This window comes from Protopterus annectens, chromosome 6.part0 (assembly GCF_019279795.1).
Source record: "Protopterus annectens isolate FY-2018-M chromosome 6.part0, PAN1.0, whole genome shotgun sequence".
NCBI classification, from domain to species: Eukaryota; Metazoa; Chordata; order Ceratodontiformes; family Protopteridae; genus Protopterus; species Protopterus annectens.
The window spans coordinates 608,376,296-608,393,030 of record NC_056737.1 but is presented as its reverse complement, the minus strand read 5'-3'; the positions used below and the strand labels follow the sequence as shown (position 1 = coordinate 608,393,030).

Genomic DNA, 16,735 nt, shown 5'->3' with positions numbered 1-16,735 from the left:
TTACCTGAGAAGGCATCAGTTTTAAGGACTGCAATTTTGCTTCTGGAAGTCTGGCAATTTGTAGAACTGTGTTGATATGATATCTTATAAACTCTATCTATTGAGGGGGGAAACAGCTGGCTCTTTGCATGATTCACCATGATCCCTAACAGGTCTGCAAGATAGAGTAGTAGTACTTGTTGTTGTAGCAGTAGATCCCTTGAAGTAGCAGTTAGAAAACAAATGTCTATATATGGGAAGAACTGGATCCCTTACTGTTGGAGATGAGCTGCTACCACTGCCATAATCTATGTGAACATATGGGGGGGGGGGGGTCTGTGGTGAGACCGAATGGCAGTGCTCGAAACTGAAAATGATTTGCTCCCAGAAAGAAATGGAGAAATCTCCTGGATTGCCTCTGCATCTTTATATAATAGCAGGCATCCTGGAGATCTATGTAGCACATCTAGCAGTCCTTCCTCAACATAAGTAGTATGGACTGTACCAGGAACATCCAGAACTTCATCTGTCTCACAAATTGATTGAAGTAGCTAAGGTCCAATATTGGCCTGAGGCCAACAGTTTTCTTTGGAACTAAAAAGAACCTGGAATAGACTTTAGATTCTAACTTGTCTGGGAGGACCTATTGGATGACACTTTTTTCTAGCAACTTTGAAACTTCTGTTGCCGCAGATTCCAACTGATTGGGTGGAATGTCAGGAATCTTTAATCTTTTCTTTGAAGGATAAAAAAACGGAGATGGTGTAGCCTCTGATGATTATTTTTAATACCCATGAATCCAAAGTAATGTTTTGTCAGGCTTGTGGGTATAAGGTTAAGTACCTCCAGTGGAGGTCTGTCCCCAGGAGTGCCATGATGAAACTCTGTGATTTCCTGAACCACATTTTCTTACCACCCCTTTGATTCTTGGAATAGGATCTTTGCACTGTGGGGAAACAGATTCCTACAGCTGTAGGGTTCTACCGTCTTGTTCACTCCTAGTAAACATCTCTAACTATTGGACTGAATAGTGTGGAATCATCAAAAGGGGCATTAATAAAGCATGCATTGAAGCTTTCAGTTAAATCACATACCGCATTCAGGTATATCAATGCATGGTAATGCCTGTGCCACTGGTCTTGCTGTACCATCTGCGGCATTGGATAGCAGGAGCATGGCAAAATTTGAAATGGATTAAAGAGCAGACATTTGGGTGTCCACTGTTTTTTTTTTGAACAAATGAAGGCAAGTTACCTGAGAGGGACTTGGAAATTTCCTTGATCAAGACCCTCTGAAAATTAGTAAAGTGTGTAAGGTAGTTCAGTGGTCTGAGTGCAAATGTCATTGAAGCATATGCCAGTTTCCTTAATCACTCTAATACTCTTGACCCTCTGTTTGGGGGATGGACAGAAGAACTCTCCTAAGACAGTTCTTTCTTTGTGGCTGCTTTTGTTACCATGGCATCTACTGAGGGCCCTTTTGTCTACTGTTTTCTGTCTTTTGGGGCTATTAAAATCTTGTTGGACTATTTGGGAATTGGTTCTATGACATCAAGTCCTTCCATGCCCTCTGTACCATATGATCTATGAGGGGATCTGAAAGGGGAACTGCCCAGGATGCAGATGAACAGTCTCTAAAGCTTCAAGAAACACATATTCATCTGGATAAAGAGTTTCACTGGACCAAATCCCCCCTTCTGCTTCATCAATTCTAGGATGTCTCCAAAGGTGATATCTTCCAGGGGGGGATCTAGGAGATCCTTCGTCCTCATTCAAATCTGTATCTTCAGTAACTGACTCAGTAGAAGATTCCATGTGCTTCCATTTTCATGTTTACTGGGAACATGCATCTGTGGCTCTGGTGGAGACAAGTCGGAATCAGACAGGAAACTAGAGTGCTGAGCAGTCTCAAAGCTTATGGGTTCTGACTGTCCCTGTTAAGCCAAATGAGAGGTATAAGGAACAGGTTCCACTGAGTGTCAGGCTGGATCTGAAATCTGTATACACACCTGCCTTTTTGGCCCAACCAAAGCCCTTTCCACAGCATCAAAAGCCAATGCTGCACATGGAACTGAAGAAGTATTTTCTGTGTCAAAGGATTCATGAGCTTTCCCCATTCAAATCGAGGTCTGCTCTGAGGAAGACATAAGATCAGAGTTGTCAAGTGACAAGGCTCTGAGAGGAAGAGATGGCTCCAAGAACCTAGGAGTTGACTTCACTAGAAACCCAACACTGATGTTTCAGCTCTGGGACTCATCTCAATCTGACAGCATCAGATTCAAGAGAGTAAGGGACGTAGTTGATACCAATGCTCCCTGGACTATCGGATCTGACTGAAGTGTGCCAGAAGGGGTTGGACCCATTGGAACCAGTTCCAAAAACTGAACTGTTATTGGAGAAAAATGTGACAGGGATAATGGACCTATACCCAGACCTCATTTCGAGGATGGCACCAGGAGGAGTCCCAGTTCGATCTGTGTCCTCAAGAATTTCCTCATCATTCAGTTGATGTCCATCTCAGTGAGACTTCTGATGGATTGGGCCAACCTTGACAATGATGTATAGGTCTGGAAGGGTGTTTGTCTTGTAAAATGGGCAAGTGGATCTGAGGGCTCACTGGATCTGGAGGAAAAGTAGATTGGGGGAAGGGAGTTAGGACCAGACTAACAGGTGGATCCCACTGCCACAATGTTTTAGGTACTGGATCCGGGGACCTTTTCCTCGACTTTTCCAGTCTTTCTTTCTTCCACTTTCTTTTACTCAGACCTTCTTTCTGAAGACTTATCAATTTCTCTATACCTCTATTTAGATTTATCCTTTTATTTCTATTTTCTTTACTCTGTGCTGCTGCTGGGAGAAGCTGAAGCTGGTCTGCATTCAGAAGACATAATTAAAGCAGAAGACTGTGTATGTGGGGGAAGCAAGCCTTTTGTAATCAGTTTTTCCCTCCTACCTTGAATCGCCCTAGACCCAAAAGCAATACAAATGTCACAATTTGCTTGTAAATGAGCAGCACCTAAGAAGTACGCACAAAGAGCGTGTGGGTCTTGGGGAGGGAGCGTGTCCACAAGCTGAACACTTTTTAAAACCTGAAAATTTGTCTGACATCAGAAAAATATCAATAATTCATCTATGTACTACACAGCTATCCAAAAAACACACTTATATGAAAAACTGTTATAAAACCTATTATTTCCTAATGATGCCAATAATAGGACATCTAGAGAACTATCTAGAAACACACCAGGAACACTCTTAAGGTAACCACAAAAACATTATTAAAATTCTAAACACTAAAGCAGTCTAAAGCTAACAACTAACACTTCACTACAATATACTGCAAATCCTAAAGAGAATAGTCACAAGAAGGAAAGATATTCAAAAGTCTTTCACTTATGAACAATTTGCGAAAGCTCTCGGACACACATCTGGATGAAACAGGTAGCAAATGAGATCTGGGGTAAATTAGGCAGAAAGAGGGAATTAAGGGTGGGGAGGAGTCAGAGCCAAAGCTCTGGAAGAAGATGCAGAGAATCAGATCCAACAACCCACAAGTTGAATTGGATGAAAAATGAAACATTAGATCAGGTATTTATGAGTATGAGGTACTTTCTACAACCTATCATACTTTTTAGGTGTAGTAGGTTGACAGTCAGGCATATTGCAAGCTGTTAAAAAAAATGGACTCTAAACTTGATAAAAAAGGAGAGAGACCTGTAGTCTGTGGGATATCCAATTGCAACAAATCATAATAAATTTTGCTTGGAAATAGGGATTTCTTATGTTCCCACTGAAATACCTTGTTCATTTTAGCTAAGGTCTCAGAAGAATATAACTTTTCTGAAGGGAAATCTGAATTAACACTATCCATAGAATCAGAATCTTCAGCTTGAGTAGAAATCACTGAAGAAAAACACTCCTTCTCCATTTGCTGTTCTTCTGACGGGGAATCAGTATCAGAATGTGAAGGATTTTTTCCTCTTCTATTTGAAGTAAAGAAACAGGATTTAAAAACATTAAAACCAGAAATTAATTCCTTAACAAATCATAGAAAGTTGTTCCTGTCTATAGTAACAGGAAACAGAAGAACTAACCTTCTTAATTTTTTGTTTTCTTTTCCTAGGAGAGTCCCAGGAAAAAAAGTCTGTCTCACGGCAGGGCACTATCTTGGGAAACAGGCTTCCTAACCAGACTATGTGGTAAGCCTTCATCTGCCCCCTAAGGCAAAAAAGAGTGGTTCTCCCTTATCCAGAGACAGAGAGCTGCAAAGAATGTCTTAACTCCTGCAGTTTAGTAGCATCTCAAGGAACTACACTAGAGGGACTGAGACATTCATGAGTGATCCAAGAAACCAAGTCCAGCCACAGCAGAGTCACCCTTCAGTGACTGAGGTACTAAGGCAGCTGTCTCGACATCCAAAGACTTCCAGAAATATTCTTCTTGTGGACTGAGAAAGAAAGAAAGTACAGATCTGTAAGCAAACTTACCATAATAGAAACTGTTTGAGTGATCACTGCTGCATTAGCTTTAGCTATATGGGTTGTATCTTGCACAGGATACAACAGCCAGCCAGCTTCCAAAGGTTCAAGGTAATTTCCATACACCCAAACCATTATTCAGCTCAAGCTGAGCTACAGAAAAAGAATGGTTTGGGTGCCAAACCATTCAGAGCTTTCATCCCAACAGAGAGAGGAAGGCTAAAGTCCTGAAATGGTCAATGGTAGTAAATAAAAATGTAGATCCTCACTCTGGCATCAAAAACATACAAACATAAGGGGGATGGAGGCAGGGAGGGAGTGGCTACTGCAGCAGTGATCATTTGAGCATCTACTTTTATGGTAAGTTTACTTACATAACTGTACAATGTTCATCATTCTGATCACTGCTGCAGTCATCTTAGCTGTACAGGTAGATAACCAGTGTGTACACTGAGTGGAAGGAGGAAGGATGAGGGTCCAAGAGTCCCTGGAAAATGATCCTAGCAAAATCTATCCTAGACCAGGAGATTTTTTTTTTTTTATTTTATTTAACATTTGTTAACCGACTTGGAACTAAGCCAATTTTCAGTGGAGGCCTGGGGAGAAATGCTGCAGATGCATGTTTTTGTAATGTAGGAGGAAACCAGAGGACCTAGAGGAAACCTACACAAAACGCAGGGAGGACATGCAGACTCAGCACAGGAAGGCACCCCAGATGAGAATTGAACTGGAGAACCTCTTGCTGTGAGGCGACAAAGCTATCGCTGCACCACTGCACCGTCCAAGATGGAATCTCATTTACAGTGCTTTGCAAAAGTATGCATAGAGGACCAATCTGGTGCTTCTAGAATACTTTTAGGATGAAACCTGTAACATAAATGTACAGATGAAGCCCAGGCCCTGGTAAAATGAGCCTTGACCCTGCCTGGAATTCCCTTGTTGTGGTGGGTATAACAAAAAGTAATAGCATGAGACAACCACTTGAAACTGTCTGCTTTGACACAGGTTGTCATTTTTCCTTACCTTAACAAGAAATTAACAACTGATCAGAGTTCCTAAAAAAAATTCTTCTGTCAAGATAGTATCGGAGTTGTCTGTGGACATCCAAAGTATGAGGTATCCTTTCTCTTTAGGTTATGGAAAGAAGACAGAAAGATGGCTACCTTGGCTCAGAAAGTAAATGCAGATACCACTTTACACACAAATGAAGGATTAGTTTTCAAGGAAACCCTATTTTTGTAGAAAATTAGATAAGAACTGACCCAACATAAGAGCTTGCAACTCAGATTCTATTCTTGCAGAGGTCAGGGCAATCAGTAATACTGTTTTCCATGCTAAGAACCTCAAGTCAGCCTGATGAGCTGGTTCATTTGGAGTAAGGGTTAGTTTTTCCAACACAAAATTAAGATCTCAAGGAAGAGCCACCTATTTTCTATGTGGCTTGGTATACAGAACCCCTTTCAAAACATTTTTACTTGAGATTGAATTGAAATATGGGGATCCATGAGCAGACATTCTGAAAAGGCCAACAAATGAACATCAATGGAGGTGTAAGACAGGCTAGAGAATAGTAATTCACACAAATAATTCAGATTCAGAGAAACACTAGCCCTGAAAGGGTGCTGGTTCCTGTCTTGGCACTGACTAGAAAATCTTTTCCAAGTACTAATACATGATTTCCTAGTAGCAGGTTTTCTTGCCTCCTTTAATACCTGCAGAAATTCCTCAGAAAATAAGTGACTAAAATGTGTTAAGATGACAGCCTGGGCTACGTGATCAGAGAGCTCTTCCATGTCTCTTTTCATGTAGTCCAGGGAGGTATGGCTCAGGTCATTCACACCAACATGGACAACGACAGAGTCATATTTGTACTTGTTCTGGAGTGACCTGAGTGCTTGTGTAATGTGGCGGATACTGGCACCCAACAGGCAGCTCACAGTAACCGTCTCCTTGTTCAGCCTAGTGAGTGGGACGTCAGTGTGCTTGACTATAGAGTTGCAGTTGTTTGGGGTTGGGATGTGTCCAGCAACCCTTGCCCTATGTGAGTAGGTTTAACTTTCTGAGGAAGCATGTGATAATTGCTTTTGACCAATTCCAAAAGAAAGGAGTAAGTACAGTTGTGTAAGTAAACTTAACATTATAGTAGATGTTTGAATGATCACTGCTGCAGTAGCCTTCATTATATGGGTTATATCCTAAGGATATAACAGCCGGCCAGCTTCAGGGCACATTCCATGTTCCCAAACCGTCAGTCAGCTCAAGCCCTTTAGAGGGTTCATGCAAACAGGAAGAGGGAGGCTAAGCTCTGAAAGGGCAATGCTAGGAACAACAAAAAATAAGAATTCACACCCTGGCATAGACAACACACCAAACAACAAGGGAGAGGGAGGGAGCGGCCACTGCAGCAGTGATCATTTGAATATTTACTGTTATGGTAAGTTTACTTGCACAACTGTACTGTTCATCATACTGATCACTGCTGCTTTAGCCTTAGCTATACGGGTAGATTACCCTAGCTTATTTACACTGGTAGCTGGAAGGAGAAGGGTCCATGAGACCCCGGTGAATGGTCGTAGCAAAACCTGATCTAGACCTAGAGAAGTAATCTAGTTTGTAATGCCTAGTAAACATATATGTAGAGGGCCCAAGTTGCTACTTCTAGAATATTTCTAGAATCCAGTCCATTCTAAAATGCCATAGATAAAGCCAAGAGCCTGGCGCAGTGGGCCTTGACCCTTTCTGGAGTAGTTTTGTTGTGGTGAGGATAACAAAAGGTAATAGCTTGAGAAAAAATATTTGTAAATAGTCTGTTTTGACACAGGCTGTTCATTCTTGTTACCTTCACAAGAAATGAACAACTGATTCAAAGATATGAAAGATTTAGTTCTGTCAAGATAGTACCCACATTGTCTGTGGACATCCAAGGTATGGAGTAACCTTTCTCCCTCATTTTTATGTGAAGGAAAGAAAACTGTGAGATGGATAGTTTGGCTTAAAGTAAACTCAGATGCAACTATGGGCATAAGAGGATTAGTTCTCAAAAAAAATGTTGTCTAAGTGAAAAATGGCATAGGGTTGGCTCACCATAACAGCTTGCAACTCAGATGCTCTTTTTGCAGTGGTCATTGTAAACAATAAAAACAGTTTTCCATGTTAAGAAACTCAAGTAAGCCAGATTAACTGGTTCAAATGGAGCAAGTGTTAGCTTCTATAACACAAAATTAAGATCCCAATGAGGGGTCACTGGTTTTCTTGGAGGCCTCTTATGCAAAACCCTTTCAAAAACATTTTGAGATGAGAATGCATTGAAAGAGGAGGATCCATGGACAGACATACTAAAATGGCCAGTAAAAGAACCTTGCTAGAAGAGTAAGAAAGGCCCTAGGATAGTAACTCACACAAACATTGTAAAACCAGAGAACAGCTAATCCTGAATGTGTGCTGTTTAAGTTGTTGGCACCAATGGAAAACCTTTTTCATTTGTTAACATATGCTTTTTTAGTAGCAGGCTTTCTTGCTTTCATTAGTACCTGCTAAACTTCCGAAGTAAACAGATGCCTAAGGGAACAAAGACCCTATCATCCAGGCAGTCAGCTGAAGTTGATTGGGGTCGAGGTGTATCAAACACCTCTGATCTTGTCTAAGTAGATCCATTCTTTGAGGAAGCTTGTGGTAATTGCCCTTGGTCATTTCCAAAAGATGGGAGGGACCATTGTTGCTTGGGCCAGAAGGAAGTCATCACAACAAACTTGGGGTATTAGTACTGAATCTTCAGAAGTATCCTGGATATTAGTGGAAAGGGAGGGAAAGCATATAGGAATATTCCTATCCAAGGAAAGGAAATGACACCTGTCTTTCAGGCCCTCTTGCATGGAATTTTGGAGCAGAATATTACCAGCTGATTGTTTGAAGAGAAGGCAAATAGGTTTACTTGAGAAACTCCCCACAGATGGAGCAAGTCTTGGAACAGCCCCTTATCTAGTTTCTAGTGGTGAGGTCTGCCCTTGTCCTGCTCAGCTTGTGTACCATACAATTTTGCTCTGACAGAATGCAGGATGCCTGTAGAGTGAGATTGCACTATGAAGCTATATCCCAAGCTAGCATGGCTAGTTTGCAAAGGGAATATGACCTGGTTCCACCTTGCTTGTTGATGTACCACATGACTGTGGTATTGGGTGTAACAACTTGAAGTCCTTGGATTAAAGATGATTCAGACAGTTGAGTGCTTTGATCAAGGCAAACATCTCTTTTATACTTAGATGCTTGTGTTTGTCCTTGGTGTCCCACACACCTTGCACCTTTACCCCTCCTGAAACTGCTCCCCAAATAAAGTCAGAGGCATCTGTGGTGACTGCTTTGGAGTGGGGGGGGGGGCCTGGATTGAGGGAAATTTGCTGTCTCCACCAAGTGATTTCTGTTCTGACAAAGACAAAGGATGTTGGTGTTGGGACCAAAGAGACTTCAGATACCATTGCAGCTTTCTCATGTGGAATGCTGCCAGGGGTGTCATGAGAATCATACACGCCATGAGACCCCAAATCCTGCAGGTATTCATTCACAGTGATCATAGTTTGAGTGGAAAGCCTTAGAAATAGATCTAGATCTATTTTTTTCCTGTGGAAGAAAAGTTCTTTGAACTGAAGTGTTTAGCTTACACCCCAGAGCACAATCCAGTGTGAAAGAGTCAAAAAAGACTTTTGAGTGTTATCTTGGAATCCCAGCTTGTGTAAGAGGTCTCTCACCCAAATGAGTGATTCCTGACACTTGGGAAAAGACTCTGCAAGGATAAGCAAGTTGTCTAAATATGGAAAAATGTAGATACCCTGTAGCCTAAAATTAGCTATTTGCTGCTGTGTACTCTCGGTTTGGTTCTCTTACATATCACAGAATTTAGTAGTTTATTGGTCATTTTGGGTTAATTTCTATCTCTTTCATTCCCCTGCTATAAAAACCGCATTTGTGTGGTTTTGCGCACTGGGCAGTGCCAGTTAGCTAGGGTATAACTATTCCCAGCTCCACAAAGTCTCCTCTTCAACTTTTCCCTTGGAACTAGACAAACTTTCAACTTAAGCACTCAAACCATTCATTTCTCAGCCCGACACTTGCTTAAAACTCATAGCAAGCACTAATAAACCCTAGCACTAGACCTCCTCCCATACTGTACAGAAGGACAAGGCTCTCTATTTGACCTTACCAGCCAATCAGTAAAACAGGTCAGTGTACCTATCCAGGCATGTCCAAAGGGCAGTTTCAGGTGTACTCTCCAGTCCAACTGGTGAATCTGGGCATTTTGAGACAATGTTACAACTGCCTCATGTACAGAGACAACCCTCTCCTCCTACCACCAAACACTAATACATGCGAGAGATGCAATCATACAGCCAAACTGGAGGCTAAGCTCTCTCAATCCAAGACTGGATCAGACAGTCAAGAGGAAAAGGGAAATGCTTGCATCACACCACCAGTCTCACACAGACCCATTAAACCAGCACTGGCAAAAAAAAAAAAAAAAACATAAATACATGAAAACATACTTGGAGGCTCTAAATAAAAATCTGCAAAAGCAACAGAGACATCCAAAGCAGACATCCAAGCAACTTCCACCCCCATCACAAACCATGAAACACATACTTCACAAAACCAGTGTGCCACGCAATCACAGCCCTTAAGGCAAAATAACATACCCAACACACTAGTAATAGGTGACTCTATAGTCAAGCACACTGACGTCCCACTCACTAGGTTGAACAAGGAGAAGGTTACTGTTAGCTGCCTGTCGGGTGCCAGGATCCGCCACATTACACAAGCACTCAGGTCACTCCAAAACAAGTACAAATATGACTCTGTCGTTGTCCATGTTGGTGTGAATGACCTGAGCCATACCTCCCTGGACTATATGAAAAGAGACATGGAAGAGCTCTCTGATCACATAGCCCAGGCTGGTATGACCCTGACCCTGAGTAGCATCCTGCCCTCACCAAGAATGATACCACGGTATAAAGAAAAATTATCAATTTCAACAATTGGCTAAATTTCTGGTGTCATTCAAAAGGGATCCAGTGTCTGTCTCCCTGGGATGACATGCTCGACAAGCCATGCTGCTTCATTAGAGATGGCTTGCACCTGTCACCCTTAGGCTTTCGAATACTAGCCAAGGCTCTTGCCACCCCCATAGTGCCTTTTTTTGGCAAGGCTCAAAAGACAAATCCACCGCCGTAAATAGCACAAGTAACAAAAACCTGAGAGTAATGCTACTCAATGCCAGAAGTCTAAACCTCAAAATGCACGGACTCAAAGCACTCCTCAGTATGGAGAAAATCGATATATGCGCAGTAACAGAAACCTGGTTTAAAGCTCCAGAGAGCACCTCAGCACAACCAGGCTACAACTCATACCATACATTTCAGCCACAGAAACCGGACTGAAATACAAAAGACGGGGGCGTATCCATATTCATCAAGGATACCCACACCTCCAGGTTAGTGGCACAGCACGATGATTCAGAGATCATCCACATGCAACTAACAATGGGCAAAACTGCAATACAAATTGTAGCTTGCTACAGATCACCCACCATGTCCCAGGACCCCCATTCCGCATTTCTGGAAACACTGGGAAACATAAAGGTCCTACCAAACACCCTAATATTGGGTGATTTCAATTACCCAAACATTAACTGGGAGAACTACTCAAGTACTAACTCCCTTGCCCAACATTTCCTAGAATTTATAAATGCAAATGCCCTGGATCAACTGGACAACACCCACACCAGAGGTGACAACATATTGGACCTGGTCATCACCAACATGGGAGACCGGTGTTCCACACCGGAGGTCAACCCATTGCTGGTTAGATCTGACCATAAACTAATCACTCTGGATATCCACATTCTCACATTCTGCCCCCCAGTCAAGGAAACCACCATGAAAAACTTTTCAAAAGCAAACTTCACGTTACTTAAGACCGAGGTGGAAAGTTTCAAAGCCCCCATGCTAAATGACAACGCTGTCCAAGCTGCAAAATCCTTTACTAATGCACTCTACAGGCACCTACAAGAATGCATGGATCATGTTATCCCAAGCAAAACCAAGACTTACTCCTAGAAGAAAAGGAAACCAGTCTGGTGGACCCCTGCCATAAACAAGCTATACAATAGAGGGAGGAAACTAGTACAGAAAAGAGTATAATCCCAGGAAGGGAAGACATCCCTGATCAGTATCAGCAAGAAACTATGATCCCTCATAAAATCATCCAAGGTTAGCTTAGAAAGAAAAATAGCCAATGACTCCAAAGATAACCACAAGGCATTCTTTAGCTATGTCAAGAATCTAAGTGGCAATGCTCAGATCTGCTCGGAGTTAGTGCAAAATGGCATCAATAAAATCAGCTGCTGGCTCCAAGATAATCCACAAAAAGCATTTATTCAGAACGAACACTGTGAAGTAAGCACTTTCATCTTACTTTAATAAGTAAAACTTATTCAGACAAAGAACACAATGAATGAATGACTCATAAATACAATTAACAAATCACATTGTGTAACTAAAATCTAAAAGTTATATTGTCCCTATTTTGTGAAACATATAAAATTTCTGATAAATATTAAATTAATTATATTGAAAATGTAGACAATGTAAAATAATAAAATGATGTTACAATAATAAAATCAGTTCAAGAAAGTGGAACTAACATATTAACACAGACATCCACCAAAAGGATCTCACTGAGATGGATACCTGGTGTCAAAATCATGGCCTCAAGCTAAATGCAAAAAAGTGCATAGTCATCCCCTTTGGAAAAAACAAAGTACCCACAAACGTAGTCCCCTAAATACAGAAGACATAATAAGGGATCTGGGGATAGTAATCTCTCCTTTGATAATCACATTGTGAAAGTGGTTAGAAAATCCTTCTATGTGGCCCACCTAATCACAAAAGGGTTCGCATCCAGATCAAAAGAGGTCATTGTGCCCCTCTACTCATCACTCATTAGACCCATCATACAGTACAATGCCCCATTTGGGATGTACCTTACAAGACACCTGCAACAACTGGAAAGACTAAAGAAGTACCTCACCAAGAGGATCACTGGCCTCAAACAGATGCCCTATGCAGCTCGACTGAAGAAACTCCAGCTGTACTCGGTTACATATCGCCTACTCAGAGGTGATCTCTGCCTGACATACAAGGCCATGTCCGACCCAGAATTGATGGACATGCTCCACCTAAAGAAAACCATATCCCCTCATGCCACACGCTCTAGGGATCTAAACCTCACCACAACAATAAATAGGACATGCTGGAGAGATAGATTCCTGTCCCAGAGACTTCCCATGCTTTGAAACAAGATTCCAATCTACATTAGGCAGAGCTCCTCGCTAACACTCTTCAAGAGAAACCTCGAAGAGTGGATGGGAACAGAAGGTTTACCCTGGGGATCACCTCAGTGGCTCTTCTGGACAGAGGCACAGGGAACTAGTAAGGGGGTGGTGAAAGCGAACATAATCTGGCTAGGCTTATAAATGCCTTCAGGCAGATAGCCTAGTACTTACCTATGAACCTATGAACAAGCATGGATACTGCAAGGCAGGTCATAAAATGTATGGCAGCTATTGCATGGGAAGCAAGAAAGCCCCTTTCATTATAGGATATTGAAGTTGCACTCCCAGAGGCTCATGAGGTTCCTATTAAAATAATTGCTACAGCAGTTTGCCATACAGATGACTACACTTTGAGTGGTGCTGATTCTGAAGGGAAATTTCCAGCAATCCTTGGCCATGAAAGAACTGGAAGAGTGGAGACTGTTGGAGAAGGAGTAACAAAAGTTAAACCACGAGACAGAGTCCTATTTATATCCCACAATGTGGTGAGTGTGTGTTCTGTATGAACCCCAAAACCAACCTCTGTCAAAAGATCAGCATTACTCAAGAACAATGTTTAATGCTAGATGGAATTGCTAAAGGGAAGCAAGTTTTGTATTTCATGGGAACTAGCACATTTTAGAATACATAGTTGTTGCCAAAATCTGTTACTAAAATTGATGATAGTGCACCCTTGGATAAAATCTGTCTTTTAGCCTGTGGCATTTCTACTGGATATGGAGCAACTCTCAATACTGCTAAGGTTGAACCTTGCTCTATTTGTGCTATTTTTGGTTTGGCGTTGGCCTTGCAGTTGTTATGGGCTATAAGGCAGCTGGTGCTTTATGAATTATTGGTAGTGATATTAATAAAGGCAAATTTGAAAAGGCCAAAGAATTTGGAGCTACTGAATGTATTAGCCCTAAAGATTACCAGAAACCTATTCAGGAAATACTGGTAGAGTTAAGAGATGGTGGCATAGACTATTCATTTGAGTGCATTGAAAGTGTGGATGTTATGACGGCTCCTCTTGAGGCATGTCACAAGGGCTGGGGAACCACTGTGATTGTTGGGGTAGCTAGTGCAGGAAAAGAGATATCCATCTGACCATTTCAATTGGTAACAGGAAGAACATGGAAAGGAATTGCTTTTGGAGGATGGGAGAGTGTGGAGAGTGTACTTAAGTTGGTATGTGATTATATGGCCAAGAAACTGAAAGTGGATGAATTCATACTCATGTACTTCCTTTTGATAAAATCAAAGAAGCTTTTGATTTGATGTACTAGGGAAAAAGACTCCATACGGTGCTCAACAGGATTGACCATCAAGAAGATTTTCATGCCAGTGCCTTCAGATCCATAAACAGTTTGACCTGTAGCTCTTAACTGGATTGTTTACAAGTTTAAAGTATCGTATTCAGCACTTAAAATGTCTCTTAACACGTAATGTGAATAACCTATTATTGCATCATTTGAAAATAAAGAAATGTCCTCCTTTGGAATAGGTTTTCTATTCACATGAAGCAGAACCCTTCTCTGACCATCTTCAAGTACAATATGTACCGATGGATGGGAAATTGCAAATTCACTACTGGGTTGGTGCCCATGTCCCTTATGGATAGAGGCAGTCTGTCAAATCCCCACTTGCTGGCCCTTGTTATCTTTCCCCTGGGGAGAGAAAACTGGGAAAAGTCTGGGTAAAACTGACTAGGCTTGTAAGGGCTCTTGAGCCGTTAGCCTAGTAATCTCCTATGAACTGGAGCTAGGCAATTTGTGAACACTCTTGGTGCAGTGGACAGTCCAAAGGGTAAGGCAGAGAACTGATAATGTGATCCAGACACACAAAACCTTAAGAAACGCCTGAAATCTGGGTAAATAGATGTAATGATAAGCACCTTTTAAATCTAGTTACCAGGAAACTTGAAGAAGAGGTAACAGGTTGTGAAGTGACATAATTTTGAACTTGGGCACTATCACAAACAGGTGCAGGAAAGAAAAATCCAGAACTGGTCTCCCAAGAATTTTCTTTCTTTGGCACTAAAAACATCCATGAATAAAAGCCTTTCCTAACTTGGGAAAGAGGAACTGGTTCAATCACTACTTGGGACAGCATCTGTTAAAGGATGGGAAGAAATAAAACAGTCTTGGTTTGGTGAATGAGGAATTACCCTCTGAAAAAAGAAGGATGAATTCCCACTGCCATCTGTAACCTTGACGAATGATCTTCAGAAGCCATTTGTTTGAAACTATCTATTGCTAAAGAGAAAAGTGGGGATTCAAACTTTCTGGAAGGGTAAAGCAAATCCTAGGGTAAGGTTGATGGAAACAATGTTCCTTAAATAATTGTTCTGACTTGTTGGATTGTCCTTATGTTTTTTGGGAGTTCCTGACATTTATTCTTAAATGTCTATCTACCAGCATTTTTGTTAAGATTGTTTGTTAAGACTGTTTATTTTGTTTTTTGGAAGGTTTTTCTCCCAAAGGGAACTTACCTGCCTAGCAAAGGAACAGCACAAGCCAATCCTCAAACACCCACAGAAGAGCATTCTCTTTAACAGCAGGAAAGCTTTGAAGTGCTTTGCACCCAAAACTGTTTTTTAGTCAACTCAGCTCAAGCTAACTGAAGGTTTAGGTACCTGGAAGGTGCCCTGAAGCTTTGGAAGCTGGCTTAATGTTATATCCTTGACAGGATATAACTCATATTGCTAAGGCTATTTCAGCAGTGATCACTATGATGAAAATCCACTGTAGCATGAGCTAGAAAGGAAGTCATCACAAAGATCTTTGGAGAGCTGTTCTGAATCTTCAAAATGACCTTAAATATTAGTGGAAAGGGTGGGTAAAGCATACAGCAACATTCCTGTCAAAGGAAAAGAAAATGCATCTGGCTTCCAGGCTTTCTTGTATTGGGTCCTGAAGCAGAATTTTGCCATCTGATCCTTGAGAGTGGAGGCAAACAGATATACATGAGGTGTTTCTCACAGCTAGATCAACTCCTTGGAAGACTCCCTTATTCAATTTCCAGTTGTTAGGTCTGTCCTGGTCCTACTCAGTTTGTCTGCCTTACAGTTTTGCTCTGACAGTTTGTATGATGCCTGTAGAGTGAGATTGTTCTGAAAAGCTATATGTCAGGCTACTATGGCTACTCTGCACAGATAGTAAGATTTGTTTTCCCCCGTTTGTTTATATATCATGTCCATTTGTAGGGATCTGTCCTAATCCTGTTCAGCTTATCTGCTATAATGTTCGACCCTGATGGAATATAAGTAACCTGGAGGGTAAGATTGTACTGAGATGCTACTTCCCAGGCTGCCACAGCTAGTCTGCAAAAGGGGATCAGACCCAGTTTTGCCCATTTATCTACCACATCACTGTGATGTTGTCTGTGATTACTAGTAGAGGGCCTAAAATCCAAACATGGTCAGAGATTTGAGAGCATATATCAGTGCCATCATTTTTTTGACATTTAAATGCTTTAACTTATTCTGCTTGTTCCACAGCCTCTGAACTTTCACCTCCTTGAATACAGCTCCCCAAGCAATGCTTGAGGCATCCGTGGTAATAGACTGAGTAGGGTCTGGAAAGGAAAAAGCACAACCTGCTTTGAGTGACAACTGATTTACCCACCAGAGTAACTCCCTTTTCACAAACCACAGCACTGGGATTTGAAATGCTAGGGAGTGCAGGTAATGCATCCAAACTGATCTAATGAACAATTGACTTTTCCTCTTGTGAAGTTTAGTGAAAGGAATCAAGAGAAATATAAAGGCCATGAAACTTAGGATCCTCAGAAATTCCATGGCAGGTGCTACAGTCTGATTGGAAAATATACAAAATTGCTCTTTGTAAAATTCCACTTTGTTGTGCTGAAGAAAAAACATCATGTATACAGGAGATCCCAGAAACACTATTGCGTGAGAC

The 16,735-nt window shown here is 41.5% G+C and overlaps 1 protein-coding gene and 1 pseudogene across 1 annotated transcript in view; one reads left to right on the top strand and one right to left on the bottom strand.

Annotated features, from left to right (window-relative positions):
* DNAAF2 (dynein axonemal assembly factor 2) overlaps positions 1-16,735 on the bottom strand; it is a 675,691-nt gene that overhangs the window by 260,598 nt on the left and 398,358 nt on the right. The window lies entirely within an intron of this gene.
* Positions 13,028-14,101, top strand: LOC122804432 (annotated as a pseudogene).